Source organism: Panthera uncia, chromosome B1 (assembly GCF_023721935.1).
Source record: "Panthera uncia isolate 11264 chromosome B1, Puncia_PCG_1.0, whole genome shotgun sequence".
Classification (NCBI taxonomy): Eukaryota; Metazoa; Chordata; class Mammalia; order Carnivora; family Felidae; genus Panthera; species Panthera uncia.
This window is the reverse complement of record NC_064811.1, coordinates 39,401,870-39,408,174: the sequence shown is the minus strand read 5'-3', so window position 1 is coordinate 39,408,174 and position 6,305 is coordinate 39,401,870.

The window sequence follows — 6,305 nt, the reverse complement described above, 5'->3', positions numbered from 1 at the left end:
TAAGCATCCCTCACTTTCAGGCATTTTTGGATCACTGAGGAGCAACTGGGAATTACCATGTACATCATGTTCAGGGTACCATTTTGAAAAGAATTACAAGGCAGTAAAGTAAAATAAATCCTAAAATGAATACTCCTTATCTGATCATTTAGTAGGGAGTTTAGGATCTTACAGAGCTTCAGAGTCATTTTAAGGATCATTTAGTAGGGAGTTTAGGATCTTACAGAGCTTCAGAGTCATTTTAAGGGTAGTAATCATTGTACTTTTGGACTTGGGAAGCGTGGTTAAGAGAAACTTCTTACGATAAAAACATGACAAATTAGACTTCACATATATATGCTAATATATAAATATGTAACATTAAAAATCATAAAATGTAGGAATTTTTTATAATAAATTTTTTAAAATTTCTCTGATTCTTTTTTTAATTAAAAAATTTTTTTTGAATGTTTATTTTTGAGAGAGAGAGAGAGAGAGAGAGAGACAGAGCATGAATGGAGGAGGGGCAGAGAGAGAGGGAGACACAGAATCCGAAGCAGGCTCCAGGCTCCGAGCCCGACACGGCTCGAACTCAGAGCCATGAGATCATGACCTGAGCCGAAATCGGACGCTCAACCGACTGAGCCACCCAGGCGCCCCAAAATTTCTCTGATTCTTAAGGCCTGACAGCAATGACTACTATCTTCCTTATCTGACTGGCCAGCAATAAAAAAAGGGATACAAATAATTCTATTGCTGGGTGATTAACAAAGGAAATTGTTGTAATGTTAGAAAAGGAGATCTGAAAGTTCAATGGCAGCTTCTTAGAAATTCAGAATCTCAGGCCCTACCCTAGACCTACTGGATTAGAATCTACTTTTTAGCAAGACCCTTGGGTGAGTCATACCTACATTAAAGCTTGAGAAGCACCTAATTAGACAACCAGGAAGGAGTTAATGGGATTGTTTTAGAAATTTCAGAAAAGGGAACTGTATGAGAAGTGTGTGGTTGTGGAAGACATTGCTAATCAGTCATACAGCTCTCTATTGCTTAACCCATGTGGTTCAAAAGTTCTTCTTAACACAGATCTCTGGAATTGATATAAAATTTCTATCTCTGCCTATAATAATATGGCTTGACATGACATCTTGTTAATTTGACATTTCAAATACTTATATGGACCTTGATCAGTGTATGTCTATGGTAGAGTTTATTCTGTTCTACCAAAAAGGATATTCATTGAACTATGCATGGTATTTGCAGTCTTATGTTGCCATTTTACATGTTATTTGTTCAATATCACCCAGCAAGTGTTTCTTCACTACAGAGGAAGTGGCTGGTTCTGGAGTGGGTGGGTTGTAATTAGAATGTAATATGGTTTCTGACTGAGACAAGTACTCTTTTTACTCTCTCTTTTTCCATATTTTTAATACTCCTTCTCCTTCACACACATTTTATTCTTTGTGCTCCTTGTTGCCTGTTATAAAAACCTCTAAGGCATTGCAAAGAGACTTGATTTAGTAAGATAAGATGGCTCAGGGCCGGGGCGCCTGGGAGGCTCAGTCGGTTAAGCATCCGACTTCAGCTCAGGTCATGATCTCACGGTTTGTGAGTTTGAGCCCCGCATCGGGCTCTGTGCTGACAGCTCAGAGCCTGGAGCCTGCTTCGGATTCTGTGTCTCCCTCTCTCTGTTCCCCACCACTCGCACTCTGTCTCTCTCTCGCTCTCTCAAAAATAAAGATAGAAAAATAAAATAAAAAAAGATGGCTCAGGGTTTGGTTCCCAAGGAGAAGCAGCTCCAGTCACAGCATCCAGGAGGGTGGGTACATCGAGTCTGATCTGGGCTAGAGACACCCATTCTGATTTGATGACCTCAGACCCAAAGCTCTGTAAGTCTTTCTGATGCTTCGATTGGGCAGGTGGCAGATTCTTGGTACAAAGACTTGAGTCAGGAGGGCTAAGCCAATTCCTTTTCCATGACTCTTCCAGGTGGAGGCTCTGACAGGTAGTGGCGAAGTTCCACTTTAGACACCTGGAGTGCAATGCAGAGGTTCACAACTGGATTCTGGCTTCATAAAGAAATCTTTTAAAAAGACAGGAAATATGTGGCTTTGGGAGACTCATGGTAAGGATGCTGACCTGGGTACAGATAGATGTCAAAGCAGGAACTCACCTTTTGCTAATGCAAGAAACCACCCTTATTCTAGATTGATTCCAGACTCCACTTGCCTGTCTTAACATATTAAGACTAGGACAGGGTCTAGATAAGGACAAGGGAGAAGTGGTTGAAATTTGAAGTTGTTTAGCAACTAATCTGAGAGCAGATGAGAGAGAATTCTAGAACTCATAGATGGCAGATCAAGGAGGGAGCAGAAGCCCAATCAGCTAGTCTTGCCAGTGTGTCTGATGAGTGTTTGCACTTCCTGCCCAACTCTAGTATAATGTAATGTTTCCATAGGAATAGATTACTTCAGAGTTTTGCATATATCTTTAAAAAACCCCAACTTTTCCAACTTGAAATATGACATGGTTAAACTTCTTACCATTAGGTGGCAATGTTGGTCTACAATCACAACCTCCAAAGCCTGAAACTACATTTTTCTTCACAGAAATTATAGGTAGTAAAATCAGAGGTCTTTGGCAATAATGGGCATTTTTTTTCCTAACATGAATATTTCCAGAAGATTTTAGCATAGCAAACTATATGCCAGTCTAAAATTAAAGCATGATCAAGTAAAATTTAATATGCAAATTTAATGGAGACAGCAACAAGATAAATTGAAGCATTTTAGTATTTCTTAATTTCGGAAAGCTCACCAATGCAATAATGACAATTACATTACAAGAAGCTTTTTACCAATCTGTGAGCTATGTATTAGAGGTAAGCACACACAAAAAAGGAGCAAGCAGCATTTATATTGAAATTCACTTTATATTTTTATTAAAAAATATCCATTGCTTAAAAAGTTTGGAAACTGTTGATATGTTTTAACTGTGTTGGAAGTATGCCTGGCTAAAACACTGTCAATGTGGTTAATATTCTACCTTATAACTACAGAAATTGTATTATTGGATGCCTTTGTTTATAGACCGTTCAGAATATAAAATACCAAAAAACAGGCCTATAGACTCAAAAGAAAAGGTTGCTATTCCCTGGACTAGTTTATCTCTAGGTGAAGGAAGAAAGCAGGAAATTCATGGAAAGGAAATTGGAGCACATAGAAAATGCAAAAAGATTCCAGAGATGGTCTAATTCACCCCTCCTCGTTTTACAAGTACAGAAATGATGATGAGGCAACACTACAGTTGGTGAGGATGTAGAGTGTTAGGAACTCGGAGTAGCAGTGGGAATTTTTACCGTATGTTGGAGAGCCATGTGCTAATATCTGCTAAAGCCAGGGTCAGGCTGATGTAAAAGCCAGCAATTTCATTGTTAGGTATAGTCACTACAGAAAATTGGCCACATATGCACCATAAGACATGTCAAAGAATGCTTATAATAGCTAAAGTTTGGAAACAACCTAAATGTCCATCAAAAGGAAGCCAGATACATGAATTGGAATATAGCCCCATAATGGAATACCATACAACATGCTTGAATAGTAACAGATACCATCACTTAACCTAGTGTTTAGTTTGTGCTGGCACTGGTCAAGTACTTTCTAGATTTCAGTGCATTTAATCTTCGTGATAGCTTGTAAGTTAGGTTCCACTATGTGTTCTGTTTAAAAGATGAGGAAAGGGAGGCACAGAGAGTGTAAGTAATTTGCCCAAGGCCCACAGGAAGGAAGTGGTATAACTGCTCTTTGAACCCGGACAGTGGGGCTTCAGGGCCCCTGCTCTTCACCCTTGAATTCATGAGCCGACTTTCATGTGCACAAAATATCACCTATACAAAATTTACAAACACACAACACAATACTCAGTAGTGTGTATGGATCTGCACCTCTGATGTCACAGTTTAATAACAGGCATGGGAATATTCGATAGCAGAAATCGGAACAGCATTCACACTTGTGGGGCTGGAGAGAATGAGACGGGGGTGGGGGGAGAGTGAAAAATTCAGAGGACTTCAACAGTCCATGATGTTTTATATTTTTAAAAACAATCTGAAAGACATAAGTTCAAATGTTAAGATCTGATGAACCTAGGTACAAATACATGTATTCTGTCTATGATTTTTGGTATATGTGAACTATTTCAAATGGAAGAGAAAAGAGGAGTAGAAGAGATGAGTATGAATTCACACAGCTAGTTTAGTGACAAAGCCTGGACTTTTGACCCTTGGTTCAGTGTTTACTTCACTGTGAGGTTGCCCTTGATTGCTCTCTACACAGACCAAGTTGAGTGCTTTATGGGGTTCTACTTGGTGATAATATGTCTGTTACTTGTATGTTTCCACTTTAAGCTAGTCAGACTGCATATTGAGTAAATTCGAGACAATACCTTCTAGAATTACATTTCATGTCTGGCTCTTGGTTTCCTGATGAGTTAGAGGTGAAAGAATGCATTTTTCACCAGTGCGTTCCTTTGGGGTTCTGAAAATAGCAATTTACCACAAAATTACTCATCGGCCTGACAATGTTGGCCCTTAAAAAGAGTTGATGTTGGATTTCTTGTCAGATTGCCAATTTCTCTTTTTAGTTAGATTCATTTTTGCTTTATCTGGGTTGAGCTTTAGCCAGTTGGATGTGGTCCAAAAAGCTACTTGAGTTAGTTCTTTAGAGATCATGGAGCCTGTTTCCTGGGTTTGTCACAAAGATTGATGATGCCCAGGAGCACAGTACCGTTATGGCACCAAAATCCATGATGTGCCATGCTTTCCTTCAGTGGTCTCATTGCTTTCTCTCTGCAGAAAGGGGGACCAATGAGCCAGCCACTCAGGGCACAAGGGATGAACATTTGCCTACCATTATCAGGAGTCTCTAGAACACAGATGTAATTTTTTTCCATTCATTTTTGAATGTAATAAGTCACTGTCCCTAGTTCCTTCATTTGCCAAAAATACTGATAATCAATAGATTTAAATTACAGATATTCCCATTGTTCCATTTAGATATAATTTCAAAATGCCCAAAGAGCACAAAATATATAAAATTACTATGGAAGCATACCACAATAACGTAATATGAAATTTACTTCAATTATATTTCTTTTATTTTTATATCTAAAATAATTGGGCATTCGAAACTTTTCGATTAAAGAGAGGCAAGACTCTTTGGTGACAGAAAACTGAGAGTTGTATTTTACTGAACTGCAATAATGGCTATTTCCTCCCTTTTGAGAAATTCTTTTTTCACATTTTGGTACTAAATCTCTTAACATAGACCTCTTGGTTTAACACCGGTGACCTAGTTTCATTTCTATCTCTTACCTGGAGAGGGAGACTGCCCTTCTGGCCTCCATGCCAAACCAGAAAGACTTTGCTTCTTTGCAGCTCAGAAAGGATGGTCAAAAATAAACCACAAAGGATCTAAAAATACATAATCTAGCTTAACCATATTTCAAACACTTATCTGCAATCAAATATAGTATGCCAAAGGTATTGACCATGTGGATTGAGAGTTTGCTCTCTGAGTCCGGTTAAGATCACGCTCTTCAAATTAAATGGTCCTTGAGAACAGGAAGCCATAACTAAATCACCTAGTTGAGCTGTAAATAGGTTTGTGGACAAAGGAAATAAGTAAATATCACTTATTTGAACTTTCAAAAATTTATCATAAGGATGCTTACTATTGTTTCAATTATATATGACATTTAGAGTAAGATCATACAAGTGGTAAGGTTAAATAGATTCTTGGCTTACTGATCCTGATGGGACCAGTTACACCTCACATGTTTAATTAAATATGATCTTAAAATCAATGGATGAGCTTCAGTATAGATAAGTTCCACTGGAGTACCCCAAGTAAAATAATTCAAATTACAATTTTTAAGTAATTGGCTTTAAGCAATCAAATACAGTAAAGAATACAGTAAAGGCCTAGATAAGGAGTTTTGTAGCCTGTAATGTTTCAGGGAGTACTTACAAAAAAAAAATCACGAAAAGTTTGGGTTTCGTTAGGAAGTTTTAAGAAGAAATTTTCCTGCCTTTGTAGAAAATCATGAGCATCCAAACTTAGGAAATCGTGTGCTCTTCTGTTTAATGAACCCTGAACATATTTTATTAGAGCTGGGTGGGGTCTGGAGAATGAGTGGAAAGGTGACACATGGATTAATGGTGGTGCGCGAGAGAACACAGGACTCCAGTGCAGAAAGACAAAGGCTGGGAGAAATGCACTTAAACAGCAACAGCAACAGTAAAGATACCTAGATGATTATTAAGA